The following is a 17,262-nucleotide window of genomic DNA, read 5'->3' as shown; positions in this document are numbered from 1 at the left end:
TACTCACAATTATTTTTATAACAAAAACGATGAAGAAAGTAACAAAGTTGATAAAGTGAATCAATAAAAGAAAAAAAAACAGAGAAAAATTCAGTGATCATGATTTAACATTCGAGTCTGCCGTTAGTGAAAGTGATGATGATGATGAAACTGATATAATTATCACTATTTAACAACAATCTTATGATACTGTTCTAGTCAGTAAAAATTTATCAAATAATTTTCATTTACAAATACTTGATCAGAATCAGAAAGACTCATAAGATTTAAAGTATAAAGTGCGAAAAGAAAATAAGTCGTACAAACTCGGCGATTCATGAATAGAATTTGAAAATAATCATATCAAAATAGATGATTTAAAGTATCCAATGACTTCGGAATTCATGGAACTACTTATCAAAAAGCATCCTAATGAATCTCTGTTGACGCAGGAGGATTTTAAAAAATACTACGTATTATTAAAAATTTCAAATGTTCACAGAAAAGGGTTTAAAAAAAACGGAGCTATACGAACCCATAATAGTAATAAGTTAAATAAAATGATTGCTCCAATGTTCGATCTCATGGTCCGTAAAAAAGGTGGATCGTTTCTACCTCATTATAAAACTGCTCAAATAATGCAACAAGTAGATTATATACGACCAATTAATGAGAAGATCGTTTACGCTTGTTAATATCTGAAAAGTCCGCAGGAAATGCAAGTCATGACAATGAAATTATATCAATTATTGAAGAGCTTCGCGAGGGAGGATATATATGTTAACGTATGTGTGTAAATATTTTTTCAATCTCAAAATGAGTGTCGATGTATTTGGTTGAAAATCGGGTAGGACCCAAAGTGGTGGCCGAGGTCCTCCTTGTATTGGATATAAACTTACCACAGATGGACAGTATGACTTAAATAATAAAAGACTGTGCAATGTTGGAACACCAGAACAGCCTCAAGATGCAGTAAATTATGCTTACTTCGTTAAAAGTGGAGTGGTTAAAAAACTTGAAAAAAAATTAGATAGCTTTAGAATTTTTATATACAACTTACAAAAAAAATGACCATTTATTCAAGCTAATTCAAAAAACTTAAACCTAGACAACTAATACTTGGGGCGAGTTGTTGAGAACTTCATAAGGCAGCAAGGCATAATTATCCCCGTCGAAGATTCAACATACGTGGTTAAGATGAGACTTGGCAAGCAGACCTTGTAGAGATGCAGCCTTACGCTCGCGAAAACAAAGGGTATCGGTGTATGCTCACTGTAATAGACAATTTCTCCAAGTATGCGTGGGCTATACCTATCAAGAAAAAAAACTGGTGAAGAAGTAACTGCAGCAATGCATTTAATATTGAAAAAAGGACGAGTACCCATAAACATGCAAACTGATCACGGCAAAGAATTCTATAGTGCAAACTTCCAAAATCTCATCCAAAAATATAAAATCAATTTATACTCAACTTATAGCAATCTCAAAGCTTCTATATGTGAATGATTTAATCGTTGTTTAAAAGATTTGATGTGAAAAAAATTTAGTTTGCTAGGCAATTATAAATGGCTGAATTTGTTACAAACGTTAATTAAATTTTATAATAATAGAAAACACCGAACAATTGGTTTGAAATCAAAAGACGTTGTTGCTAAAAATGAAGTTCAAGTTTTAGAGAAGTTTAAAGAAATATATAAAAATAGTAGTTAGTTTAAATCTAAATTTAAAATTGGTGATAAAATACGAGTGAGCAAAATCAAACAAGCATTTAAAAAAGGGTATACACCAAATTGGTTGACTGAAATATTTACAATTACACAAGTAGCAGCAACAAATCCAACAACATATTATCTTAATGATTACCGAAATCAACCCATTCCTGGAGGGTTTTACGAGCAAGAACTGCAGAAAACAAAGCATCCTGATGTTCACCTCGTAGAGAAGGTTCTTCGAAGACGTGGAAATCAAATTTTAGTGAAATGGTTGGGCTTTGAAAACGTCTACAACAGCTGGATTGACAAAAATAAATTTTAAAAAATATCTGCTAAGTTGAAAAGTTTTTTTTTAAATATTTTTTTTAAGAGCAAGAAAAGGGATATATTTGAACAAATGAATAAACACTTTAACTATAAAAAATAAAATAATTTATTTTTTTTTCCATAATATTTACAAACTTATGCATGAGAAAATAGTATATGTTCACCATTGTACACTACAAATAATTTAAATTTATTTACTGCTTTTAATAATTCATTGAAAAATTCTTCATTCTCCAAGAGTGCAGTACATATTTTGTTTGGCAGAAAAACTTGGAACTCATCTGCTAACTCAGCATTTATCTTCATTCTATACTTGGTTTTCACTTTTTTTAACTTAGTTATCATTTAATTTTGATTTGGAACCATATCGGTAACTTTTTTTGTTTTAAGAAAATTATTGCTAGCAATATTGTTTAACGCTGCGAGATCCATCTGTAACACAATCACAGAAGAAAAAAATATTAAAAATACAATGATGTAAGTAAAAATTATTTAAGTAATGTCTGTTAACTAACCTTTAGAAATATCGACGTTTTTTGCTCAATGGTTCACTTGTAGAGACACGTACCAAGGAAGATGATGGCTCGTTGAAAAGCTTCTGGGGTTAAACTTAAGATCTATTGACACCTCCGCTTGTGAGAAGAATGAGTTCTGCTTGCTGCTGCAACACCTCTAATTGTGATGCTACCTCCTTCACTATCGGTGACTCATCTGCAGCGGCTTCTCCTTCCACTCTCAGCTGTTCATCTGCGCATACCCTTCCAGCTTCTTTTTCCTCCATCTGATTGGCTCCTCCCTCTATCGGCTCTTCCCTATTGGCTGCTTCCATTGCTATTGTGCTAAAATGACCCCACGGTAGAGTATCTGTGTGGCCTGGTCGCAAATAACGTTTGTCTTCATGTGCACTTTAAGCAATTTTAGTTTCTTTTTCCGTTATAAGCTGATGATGAGGTGATTTAATATTTTTTTGCTCACGTGTTATACTAGTATTTTCACACAAACAGGTAATATAGTCATCGAAAGTTATCGTAGCTTTCACAATAGAATTTTTAACACCTTTAGCTTTCTTCAGCGTATTTTAATCTTGTATCTTTATACTATACATTTTGCTCCTTAATCCCACAAATTCCAACAAAATCTTTCCATTACATTCATCCTTAATCAATCCAACAATTTTTTTATTGACACTAGGTATATTGAATTCCTTATCAGAACTGTAGTCTGAAGTATCGAATTCTCCAATATTTTCTCGCATAAGATTATAAATATTCTGGTTAGTTATTTCGTACACAAGACTATCAGTGTCTGTGTGTAGAAGTTTGCAATGATCATGTTTTCTATTTCTCATAAAATCATAATGAAATTTATAAATAAGCGTCTTTGATAGATCCAACTCACTCAATCTCACACATATTGGTTTTTTAATGCATACATCAGTACGCAACAATTGTATAGCTACCAACTCCGCATCAAATATGTCACAACTATGAAAATTTGGTCGTCCAATGTAAGCCTCGGTACCATATCTACCATTCCACTTATTAACAAGTTTAACATCAATGAGTTTGCGTTTTTTTTCCATCGTTCTTCCATACACAGCATTGTTGAATAACTTAAACAACATCTTCTTAAACTCATTCTTCGCATTTTGACGCTTTTTACTGTTTAATTAAATCTATGTATTTTTTCAACCATAAGCTTTGATTAAACTGTATTGCTCTATGAATTTTTGTTATTCGGAGCCCGTGACTCACAGCTTACTTAAGTGCGCGATATTGTATCACATAACGTTTTTTATCATACAGCGTAGTCATAAATTTTTTTTGTTTGGAATCTAGGAGTACCATATGCTCAGCACAGAAAGGTAAGTCCTTATGAGCATTGTGAAGAGTTCTCGGATATGCAAGATCAATTTCTAGTATATAACCAATTTCAGCATCATCTGCCACGTTTAAAATTCGCAAGGGGTTAATATTTTGCAGTTATTTAAATCCTGCATAAGGTAGTGGTTGAGTCATAGCCCAACCATACGAATTGTTAACATCATAATACATCAAGTATTTTTCATCCCTGTTTGCTTCATAACCTTCTTTCACATAGGGGTTGTTGGCTTTGGCATATCGATTGCAACATTGGCTTATTCCACCATGTATGTCGTGCTCTATAAATAAAACTTGATCTATGTCTGTCAGCAATTCAAGTTTTACCTCAAATTGAAATGGTACATTTTGTTGAAGTATATATTTAACTTTTGTTAGAATTAATTACTTAATAAGAATTCATAACCAACCTTTGTATATTTTAGCATAGCGTCCCAAGTTAGGCCGGGTGTTGTATAATAATGAGCTGGGTCTAGCTCGTAGTTTCGATACAGTTATTTCGAAAGTTTTCAAATACTTCCACGAGCAGTAATACATCAGTCTTTAAATATAAGTCAGAATACTGCCCAAGAGTATGAATATGAAAAGTGTTCCAGATATTTTTTGCATGCTCGTACTCTTGATCAGTTATATGGGTTTCGTATAAGCTGCTGTAAAAATTTTGTTTCGATGGAAGTTTATTTTCTTTCAATTTTTCAAAAGAAGAAGTATAATCATATAGGTATATATGCCTTTTCTTTTGAATAAGTCTATCTGAGCTATTGTATAATGATCATCATTGAAAAATACGTTTTCTAGTATTTTGAGTTCGTTTAAGTATGATGATAATTTATTGAGAGATGAGGCCATAAATTTAAAGGAATCTATAAATCTTATATTATTATCGGTACCTTCTACAAATTTTGTAAATAAAACATATTTGTCTTTTGTCTGTGGTAAAAGCTGAACTCTTCCTGGAAAATATTTGACGAGTTCTTTTATAAATAAATGTGAATCATAACCACTAAGGTTATGGAATATAACTGGTATCGTTCTTGAGTCTTAATTACTAATATTGCATTTACTATGAGTGGGGCTTCGATACCAAGGACATTGTAAAAAAATTGTACAATACTGAGTTTAAAAACGAATTATTACTACAAAATTATACGTACTTTTCAGTAAGATGACAGTGATCTCGAACTTTTACGTCATCCAAGCTGAAAGATTGGTTACATATGTGACATAAAAATGCTTTGTCGTATTTTATTTGTTGTCCAAATGTACAATAAATCATTTTGATAGGATTTTTATACAGTTCTTCCAGTTTCAGAGCAAGGAAATGAAGAGCTTGAACAAACCGCTGAGCAGGTGTTTCATCATTTTCTTCATATTGTCTGTAGCTTTTATATTCTGATTTATTATCATCATAACAACATTTGATAAAATAACCAATACTATGTGCTTTGCGGCATTGATAGGCACGGGCACTCTTAATGGGTTCCAGTAAACATTCAAAATCTGCATATACAATAAAAGGTACACGATTCTTGTGTGTAAAATTTTTAAATTCAAGTATATGCTCATAGTTGTTCCTGTTTAGTAACGTAATTTAACTCTTGTTTAAACTCTTACAATCAATTTCATGAGCTTCTAACTTTTGTTTTGACCAAAAATAGTATAAGCAGCGATCACATATATTTACTGTAATTTGATGTTGCGTTAACTGTTTGCGTACTAAGCGGGATAAATTTTTTATCCAAACATAGTGATATTTATACTGTACGTTAGAGTTATCATTATTAACTTTGTCACAATCATCATCATCAATATAAAAGCTTTCAACAAATAAAAGATTCACATGCTTATCTTTTTTGTTTGCAGTCACATGACTAGGAAATGTAGAATAAACATTGCCCTTCTTTTTTAAAATATATAAATAAACTGAAACCTCGTTTTGATTTTCAAATTTTGAAATTTTTTTCGGGTTCATAGGAAACTCGATACCATCGAAGTTTAATTCATTTTCATATTGGATACAGTTAGAGAGACAATTCGGATTCTTTTGCGCTGGATATAATGCTAATAAAATAGCCCATTTAAAGCACTGGTCGTCTTTGTTTGATACATTCACGCAAGCTTTTTTTTTTATGTATTCTGGTAAGTCTCTAAAGGAACTGCCTCGCATAGGGTTTAGTTTGTTAATGTTCACAACCAAGTTTAAAATTAAGTGTAGAGACCAGCCAGATTCTTTATTTTGCAATGTGGTATTGCTTGCAAGTTGCTTGTGGTATCAAAATAATGCAGCGCGCACTGGTAAAAGCAGCTGTGAAAGAGATGAGCTCCATCTCTCACAAAAACTCAAGCAGCGCGCCGATCATACCAATAACCCATAAAACTCAAGCAGCGTGCCAATATATCAAGCGGCGCGCGCAGATGAAATAAAGCCGTGCAAAAGAGCTCCATCTCCCGCAAACCAGAACTCAAGCAGTGCGCTAATATACCAAGTGGCGCGCGCAGATAAAATAAAGCCGTGCAGGAGAGCTCCATCTCCCACAAACCAAAACTCAAGCAGCGCGCCAATATATCAAGTGCCGCCCGCAGAGAAGTCTGCAGGAAAGGGGAGGTGTGTCAAAGTCGCCATGGCGATTGTAGCACAGGTGTGCTAGAGTTACCCTTGTTTATCTAGGGGGGGGGGTCCGAAATAACGATAGTTCACTTTAGTTTTGCAGTAAAACTATGAATGTTCATTTTAGCGCCATGTATTTCGATGACAACGATAGCTCAGTGCAGCCACTGTTCATTATTTCAACAGCCAATCACGAAGCAGCATAAGTAGAAAGTTCAGTAAATACTAATTCAATCGTGTTGGTTTCTATGGAAGTTATTTCAATGTAAGTTTTTAAGGCTTTAAGGAATTTGATTGGTCGATCACTTGCAGCTGCGCTAAAAGTGGGTAAATCTCCTTTCAATTGGGAAACTCCTCTGCCTTGTACGTTATTTAATTTTCGGGTGATGATCGATTCCACGTCTTTTTTGTGTTGGGCGATAGCCTCGTATATGCGATCATGTTCCTGTTCTAAATTGACTATGGCTTGTGTTTGTGCCGTGACTGTTTGATTGAGTTTTTGGAATGTTTATGTTGTTTTCTCTATGTTTAGTGCAAGTTGATCGAATTGTTCATTTAAGTTATCGAGTATTTCTGACTGTCTAATAAGTTCTGCCTGACATTGTGCGTTTTTAGTACGTATTTGATTTTGTGTTTGTGTGAGTCGTTCTATATGGGTCTCCAGTGCATCGTACGAATGTGTAAGTCACATTGATTGTTCTTTCAGTGTGTTCGTTTGTGTAATGACTTTATTTACTTTGTCAATAATTTGTTCCGAATTAGTCTCGGGGTTGAGAGGTAGAATTTCAGCCATTAGCTGCTTTTGGACCCCTATGAGCTCGAAAATATTTCCGTCATTTCCACCCACTGTATTTGACTGAGGTAACTCCTCTAATGGAAAAATTCCACTTAAGTTATCTTCGTTTTCCCCGTGGATCTGAGCCATTACTTGTTGTGTTTCTTCATTATTGCCCCCTCGTCGTGTTATAACCATTTTTTTTAGGGGAACAAATAATACAAATTTTTTAATAAAATTTAATAATGTGTTTATTTATAATACAAGCCAAAGTGGTGCTAAACTTTTCTGTGACTTTATGATCACTTTTTAAATTCTCTACCGATTCAAATTCGTTTGGGAAATCCCGTAGTGCTCGATAATTCGGGAGTTTTTTATAAATATGTGTAATTTCCGAATCAAGGAAGGTAAAGTATCTGTTAAAATTACAATCAGTTAAATAAAATTTGTTGAGTTTGTTGGTTATTTGGGTAAGGTCTTTTTGACAGACTAATTTTAATTTATTTATTTTTCTGTTAATAGTATCTATGACTGGCTCTAGGGAATATATGTGTGTGATTTGTGCTTCGAGTTCTAGTAGTTGTTGTTTTTGTGTAGCGTTTTCTCTCTCGAGCTCCTCAATTCGTCACACTATTGCCTGATAATGGAGCCCAGAGTACGCAGTTGGCTTATTATTCGCCTTGGATTTTAGCATCTACAACATATTGCGGGGAAACTAATATAAATTTTTTTGCACTCATTTAAACACTCCCTCTTACAATTGCGAGTCCCACCAGGGGTACCATTTACGACTTCCCTTTCTTTCAATATAACCCCGGTTAATTGGTGGTGGTAACAATTGGCTAAGAATATTATCTGTACCGAGGAAACTCTAAGATTAGGAACCAACACACAAACAATGATTGTGTTTATATGTCGGAGGGTGGGTTCGTTGCCCTGTGTAAAAAAGCGAAATTGCTCAGATTGCCGATTATATACAATACTTAAAAAATAATTATTATTTTATTCCTGTCCCTTTTTGGGGGCCAGATAATATTCTCAGTTTATATAAACGATTTCAAATCTTAACAGCTATTTTTCTAGTTTTTATCTTAAACTATAAAAAGGAACTCGCAATCTTACGTGGAGGGGAAGGTTTGCTCAAATAAGTACAATCAATTTATTTTTAATGATCTTATATTTATTCAATCATATGATTCTAAGGAAATTATATCTTCAATTTTTACATGTATTAATTGTATTTGAGTAATCGCAATTATTTACGTTAATAATAAAAATATATAATATACTCGATAATTTGCTTAAAATTTATCCACCCTTTTAATAAAGAATTTTACATTAATGACAATTTGAATCTTCCCTACCTTAATATCTTTGCTTAAACACGTTAGGTTAGACTAATGCGAATTTTTATTACAACCGCGGGAAGTTAGTGTTAGGTAACTACCTATCCGACCAAGTCACGTAAGGTTAGGTCGTTCTTAGGGCCCATGGGTGTCTTGAGCACTGCTCAAGTCGTCAACCCAGGAACTTCGCCTAAGAACGTGGTCGCTAACCCTAGTGCCTCGACTACTTGGGGATGCGTCGTCTCCACGCTTAAAGCGGTCGAGCACCGAAAGTCTAAGTAGGTACCGGTTAGTGGAAGTGTTACCTTGTTGGTGGTGTACACACTTACTTTTCAGCTATCGGCCTTCGTACTTCGTCTCTTTCTCTCCCTTCGTGCTCGTCGCGGTATTGTACAGGTGCATGGGAAAGTTCCAGGTCTGGGTGAGCAACGGATATACCGCGTCCCAGGCTCGCTGGAAGGGGAACTCCCTTTTTCATTGCGCACTGGTGCCTTTTATGCTAACGTTATTTCCTTTTGAGTAGCAGGTTTTCCCTCCTTTGGGTGAACGCGCTCTAGCGTTTTCTTAACATACTAGACGCACATTCCCCGCGCGCGGCGTTCAAATTTGAATTTTTGTGTTTCAAATAAAAATGAAATATATGTAAAAAAAATGTGTACTGTTAAATTGTCTATGAGACGGATTTTTTATTACAAGAAAATATAATAAATAGAAGAATATAAATATAAATGTAAAGCGCGTATTATAAATTCTAGATGATAGAAGTGCCCCCTTGCAACTATATGCTTTGCGGCATTGATAGGCACGGGCACTCTTAACAGGTTCCAGTAAACATTCAAAATCTGCATATACAATGAAAGGTACACAAATCTTGTGTGTAAAATTTTTAAATTGAAGTATATGCTCATTGTTGTTCCTGTTTAGTAATGTAATTTTACTTTTGTTTAAACTCTTACAATCAATTTCATGAGCTTCTAACTTTTGTTTTGACCAAAAATAGTAAAAGCAGCGATCACATATATTTACTGTAATTTGATGTTGCGTTAACTGTTCGCGTACTAAGCGGGATAAATTTTTTATCCAAACATAGTGATATTTATACTGTACGTTAGAGTTATCATTATTAACTTTGTCACAATCATCATCATCAATATAAAAGCTTTCAACAAATAAAAGATTCACATGCTTATCTTTTTTGTTTGCAGTCAAATGACTAGGAAATGTAGAATAAACATTGCCCTTCTTTTTTAAAATATATAAATTAACTGAAACCTCGTTTTGATTTTCAAATTTTGAAATTTTTTTAGGGTTCATAGGAAACTTGATACCATCAAAGTTTAATTTATTTTCATATTGGATATAGTTAGAGAGACGATTTGGATTCTTTTGCACTGGATATAATGCTGATAAAATAGCCCATTTAAAGCACTGGTCGTCTTTGTTTGATACATTCACGCAAGCTTTTTTTTTATGTAGTTTGGTAAGTCTCTAAAGGAACTGCCTCGCATAGGGTTTAGTTTGTTAATGTTCACAACCAAGTTTAAAATTAAGTGTAGAGACCAGCCAGATTCTTTATTTTGCAATGTGGTATTGCTTGCAAGTTGCTTGTGGTATCAAAATAATGCAGCGCGCACTGGTAAAAGCAGCTGTGAAAGAGATGAGCTCCATCTCTCACAAAAACTTAAGCAGCACGCCGATCATACCAATAACCCATAAAACTCAAGCAGCGTGCCAATATATCAAGTGGCACGCGCAGATAAAATAAAGCCGTGCCTTCATCTCCCGCAAACCAAAACTCAAGCAGCGCGCCATTATACCAAGTGCCGCCCGCAGAGAAGTCTGCAGGAAAGGGGAGGTGTGTCAAAGTCGCCATGGCGATTGTAGCACAGGTGTGCTAGAGTTACCCTTGTTTATCTAGGGGGAGGGGGGTCCGAAATAACGATAGTTCACTTTAGTTTTTCAGTAAAGCTATGAATGTTCATTTAAGCGCCGTGTATTTCGACGACAACGATATCTCAGTGCAGCCACTGTTAATTATTTCAACAGCCAATCACGAAGCAGTATAAGTAGAAAGTCAAAGTAAACTGCCCTTTTGTGACTGGCTGTCAAAATAATAAACAGTCGCTGCATTGAGCTAATGCTATCGTTAAAATACAAGTCGCTGGAATGAACATTTATAGTTTAACTGAAAAATTGAAGTGAACTGGCGTTATTTTGGATCTCCCCCCAGATATGTGCGTGCCAGCAGCAGACTACACCCCACTACCTTCAAGTACATATCACTTGTGAAGCTTTACAGGTCCCAACATAAAAATTAACGTGTCTGTACTTAAAGACTGAAGCTTTTGACTAATGCAAGCTTAAAAAAAAAAAATACTTACATTAAGAAGAAATATTTAAAATTTATTTATTATTCTATGCTTCTTCGGGTAGTAAAAAGTATATTTACATAGAAAATGTATTTGTAAAATATAAGGAAGGGTTGCAAAACGTGCAATAATAAAAGATTCGTAGCATGTATTTCACATCGTAATAACTATTTTAGGTCCTAATATCTTTTACGGGATAGTATAAGGAGCTAAATTTAATGTCTCTCTTTTTTAAACATGATGATACAATATCTAACAACACCTTGCCATTTGTTATTCTCTCACAATTAACAATATGCTTTATATAAACAACTCTCTCTCTCTCGATAAGATTTCTGATTGATAGGGATTAGACAATCGTTTTTAAGGAAACCTATCTCACTCAGCTATGTATACATAATCTCAATTTTTTAACCTACATAAGACAAAGCTATTTTTATTTCATAATACTCTGTTCGAAATAAAAAAAAATAACGAAACTTTTTAACATGTATACATGTTACAGAAAAAAAAGTATTTATTAATATATCACCCTACTTTGTGAAATCCCTTATAAAATTTAACAAGCACAATAAGACCACAGTTTGTATTATTGATTGATAAAGTGTAACTTCAATTTATAAATGTATTAGTACCATGCCATACAAGGATATGAAAAAATAAAATTTTTTTTAATAGTTTATCACTAATATCAACAAAAAAAGTCCATTACACTGAAAATTGTAAATTTTTTTCGAAATTAATATTAAATTTACGTAAATTCATTGACGATCATACTCTTACACAAGTATGAATTCAATAACTATTAACTGCTCGTATGTATACAGTTTTTGCCTCCTAGGTGGTGTCAAAAAATATATATAAATAAGTGTTTAAATGAAAATGGTGAAGAATCTTTGTGGTCAGTAAGGGTCAGTGGGGTGCCTTAATAGAATATAATATACGGCAAAAATAACGGCAAAAAGACTAAATCTAAATAAAATTATTTTCCTTATGCTTCTCACTGTATGCACTCACTATAAATTTCTTCTTATGCATATCATTTATTTATAAATTTCTAAAGATTCCCAATGATACCCCTGCTTGACCCAATAATTTTGTATAAGCCTTCAGAAAAAAAAAAACTTATTTTTATTAGTTGAAACTTTTTTAATAAATATTGATGTACATAGTTCTAAAGACATTGTAAGTAATCTTAAATATGACATAAAATGTCAACATATATATGTAAAGTTATCTATAAAAGTAAGTGGGATCTCAGTAAAGTCCTCCAACAATGTTCTGGAGGGGCAGTGAAGGGATGTGAAGGATTAAGAAAATATCTGTAGGGGGCAGTGGACGTCAAGTGGGGGTTTATAGGGGTTATGGGGAAAGTGGAAGGTTAAGAAATAAAATTTGCTTAGTCAAAATTATTGAGAAAAAATCAAAATTTTACCACATAAGTAGGGGTCTGTTGGGGGTTTATGTTGAATGTAATTAATTTACAATCATAGAACTCGTTAGATGTTAAGTCTACATAAAAAACTGGTAAAATTTTTACAATATGAGTTTCAAAAATTAATTTGTTTGTTTGCACTATTATTTTGCTTTATACTAATAAGCGAGCTTGTGCGACTTAATTTGTGCCTTGTAAATATGGCATGAGATCAATAAATTTAATACATTATGAGTTTTAATTTTTATTAAATGAAAATAGCCAACGAAAAAGAACAGTGAGAAACAATGATTTATTAGTTCAAATAAAAGCAGTAGATAGAAGGCGCTTTGATACCCCAGTAAGGAGTTATTCTTTTATAAAATTATATGGCAGATAGTATATTTATAAATATAAATATACCTTTCATGAAACGATACTGTGCATACAGGTGGTGCAATTATCATTGAAATGAGTATACTTACTTAAGTTGGGTGTGGTTTCAATAAATATTTTAATATTTAATAACTGAACCGTTATAAACATTATGTCACAATACAATATAAACAATATGGAGGCGAGCCAGTACTAGACTATTCGCTCTCATCAAATCTTCTGATGGTTTCAAAGCAACTCCCTAAGAAAATAAGAAATACCCTTAAAAAATAGCAGATCGTTAAAGTGTACCGTTTTTCACATGTTTCATTTGAAAAATTTGCAATTAAACATGGAACCTTATGGAAAAATCACTTGAAATTTCATTTATAAAATTAGTACAAACCCCCTTATTTCTCTTTGTACGAAAGATCACTTTTAGCTTAACCTATTAGATTTTTAAGTAGATCTATAATTTTTTTGTTTTTTTTTTAATGACATGAAAAAAAAAAAAAATCAAGTATGCGTAAAAGCGTGTATGCAAGTTTATTCACATGAGAAAAATAATTTCCATCGTTGATGCACATATTTGTGCTCTTCGCAACTCTCTGAATTTTGAGCGAAAATTTTCCTTTACTAACCATTTGATGAACATCTTTAAGTAAAAGAATTACTTAAATTTCAAAGGAAAAATTTTGAAAAGAAGAAAACGCAATAAAAATTAATTATTGGGTTGATACAGTACGGACAACTTTTTTTTTTAATCTTAAAAATTATGAAAAAATGTAAAAATTGTTTAAACAGTTATTTATTTATTTTAAAGTAATAAGTTCACTGTGAGTAAATAAATGCTGATATATACTTTGAAAGCTAATCTTCTAATATATACTAGTTTCCAAATTTTTGGAAAAAACATGTACTAAAAAAATACATTTTATTAAATGAATAAATTATTTATTTAATATATAACTAAATTAAATGGATTAATACACAGCAAATAACGATTTAAATTAAAAATAAGTTACGAACTGTATGATAACATGAAGTAACTATGGAATCTTAACTGCTTAGCCTGTTCATAGTAGAGTGGGTAGGGTCTTTACTCAATCTCTTTGGCGACTTTTTATTTTTAAAAAATTTTTTTTTTAGACAACGGTTAAAAGAAAACAGAATCAAAATTCGAAATTTTACGTGCTGTAGTGTAGTGGAACAATATTGTGTGGTAAAGGGGGACCGAAAGTACATCAAGAGGGGCAGGGTGAAGAGGGAGAATCAAGCAAAATCCACTTCCGTTACACTTTCTCTCATGGTCCCCAATCTAAAATCGTTGATTTACTCTGTAGGACAGAACGCGCCTATGGAAATATAACTTTAAAAATAAACATTTAAGAAAATGTAAGGTCTCTTCCGAGCACGTAAGGCAAGCCATAAGGTCAGGTGTCAGTTCTAACAAGGTGTCAGTACTTAATTAAGGCTTCCCTAGCCACCAATCATTGAGAAAAGTGCCGGGACTGGAACTCTGTTTCCTGAGTACCCACGGTAACACACTCACGGTACAAAATAGACCGCAAGTTCACTTTTCCCTTGTTCGCTGAGGCACTGGATCAGCTCTGGGCTAACACAGATCGCTCGCGCGTCAGTGTTAACGGAGGTGGCAGGATCACTTCTCAATTGGTACAATTACTACGCCAAGCCTTAAGAATAGCTGATATGGCTTTATGTAGACAAAGATTAACGCTAAGCAGACCACATGCATTTAATTGTTATTTAAAACAGACGCTATATTACTCTTATAGGTAAAAAAATTTAAGTATGTGTGTGTGTGTGTGAGCTCAAAAGTTTTGGCACGGATAAACAAGAGCGCGCGTGGCCTTGGAGTGTCTTCCACTATAAGCCAACGGCACACGACAAGGTAGCCTGGCATCGAGAGAGAGAAAGAGAGAGAGAGAGATATAATGCAGCTAGTGTAACACTTGCGAAAGCCTGGTGATTATTGGGCTCTATGACAGCCTTGGTCGTAAGGTACCTCGACAAAGAGGTTTGTGCTAGTGAGATTACGATTATATGCTTGTAACTTAATCCTCTGTAGAAGATTTCAAGCAGATACAGGCCTTCTTCAGCGTGGCACAAGTGGTAAGGGCAGTTTGTCATTCCCACCAGGTTTTGTTGGCAAGCTGTACAGACAAGTTTGGGAAGGCAGATACATACAGTATTAAAGCAGCTCATGGATGAGAGATATCCATGTGCTGTTGATTATGACTCTTTCCCTTCTGATGTTATAGCCAAGGGAATCTTGCGTTTACAGGCATATTAAGACGCTTGTCTCTCCTTTCTCTCTCTAGCCAGCCTAAGATGCAGAAATCCGCTGCCTACTCAGACCTGGACTGTCCATCGTGCCTAGGTAAAGAGCACAACTCCCTTGCATGCCAAGAGAATAAAGAATACGGCACACATGTTTATATATTAAAAGTTAGGAATTACGTATCCTTAAGTAATTGTGGCACTGAAGATTGCAACAGCGTTTCTCAGGTTAATCATTAAGGTCAATGACATAAGCAGTACTTAAGACCCCCAAAAACCTCAAAAACGACCTTACGACGTGTCATTAGAATGCGACTTAAGTGGAAAATTTAAGTTTGTAATCAAAATTTTGTTTTATTATTCACCCACAAAGGACCCGCCGCAACTCGATAGACTTTTGGTTCCCGGTCAAATGGTTTGAAATTAATGTATGTTGGAGATTATAATCGTCTGAATAGAAGTTTCCACAGGCGGAAGCCTCAAAAATGGACAGTTTCAAAAAAAAAAGTTGTTTCAATTGCCGACTCTGCAGTGGTTAAGTTGACAGGTGACGCAGTAGAGTCAATAAATGTAGCTCATTCAATGTACAAAGAAACAATCGAAAAGTGTTATGTCAAGTGCATCTTTACTATTTTTGAATACCATTAAGCGCTATATAAAATTATTTTAGCTCAATCAATACTAGCGTAGCCCACTATCATTATTGTCTCAAATGCGAAATTGATAGCCTCTAGTATAAGAAAGCGCTCATCACAATTAACCAACGAATAAGGAGATTATCATTTTGAACAGTAGAAAGCCGAAAAATACTCAATTAGTTTCGTTAATATACGTTGTCACAATTATTCTTATACAAATAAATATGCTGACTCTATTTTTTTAAAACAAATTCCTTAATGACTGTTCACAATATAATTATAAACAAAATCTATTTTGTAATTCCTTGTAACTAAATTATTCATTTACTGATACTGAATATTTTTCCCGTTTTATGTCCTAGTTGTTTTATTTGCAATATTGCTCACAGGTACAGTGACCCTGGATCTAAAATCCTCCACTACTTCCTCATCCAGTTTCTAAAACCTACTACTTGTATATCCTGCAGTATCCTAAATTTTTTCTTGTGGCAATGGATACTGACTACCATACACGAGATCAAGTTTTTTTTTGACAAATAACCATTTTTTGCGAAACATAAAAGCACTTTAGTTCATACAACTTATCTTAAAAAAAAAAAAAATAAAAACATGTTTTTTTAGGGAATTATAGGAAATTTGTTAATATGCAGTTGTACTATAATTAAAGGAATGTATTAAAAATCATTTAAACTATATAACATTTCCTGAAACCAATAAAACAATTTTCATTTGTTTTCGTTGTTTCTAATTTAACTTTAATTTAACAACTGTTTTACTATTGTAAGCATGTCAAATGATGCATAAAGCATTATAAGTATGCGACTCTAAGAGTTAGCCCAAAGTGATAATTTAAAAGGAATTATAATATATCATAATATATAATATATAAACTACATCATATTAGAATAATATTATAAAATGTTATTTCTAATAATTTTAATGCATTTTGACTATAAACGAGGATCTGTCTGTTATCGAGGCTTTGTCTAAGTCAATCATGACAAAATCATCCATCCCTGTATGTGCATACTAATATAACCAACGTTTATTATTCGCGTACAAGAAATAAGCCTCGTCTTTTATGTACAATACTCAACTTTTAGTGCCTAACAACATTTGTTAATTATCAGGGCAGAATTGCCTTGGCTACGAAAAATAATTGTATCGACATTACATACAGTTTTACGGTGTTCGTAACCTGTACAAGAAAAAACAAATGACAAAGTTTAAAGTCTGAGGTCCAACGTTGTGTTTAATAATGAACTTTTTACAATGAAACAAATACAATTATTTTATATTATTTGTATAAGTCCAGACATTTAGCCTAACAATTTGCCAAACATGTAGCCAGACATTTAGCTAAACTTTAAGCCATACTTTGAGCCATACTTTGAGTCATACTTTGAGCCATACATTAAGCCACACTTTGAGCCATACTTTAAGCTATACTTTTAGCCAGACATTGTGCCTTACTTTAAGCCATACATTCAGCCACACTTTGAGCCGAACTTTTAGCCATATTTTAAGCCATACTTAAA

This window comes from Copidosoma floridanum, unplaced genomic scaffold (assembly GCF_036245765.1).
Source record: "Copidosoma floridanum isolate Cflo_tuat_1 unplaced genomic scaffold, Cflo_Japanese_pri ptg000004l, whole genome shotgun sequence".
In the NCBI taxonomy this organism is placed as follows: Eukaryota; Metazoa; Arthropoda; class Insecta; order Hymenoptera; family Encyrtidae; genus Copidosoma; species Copidosoma floridanum.
This window is presented reverse-complemented; position numbering follows the sequence as displayed.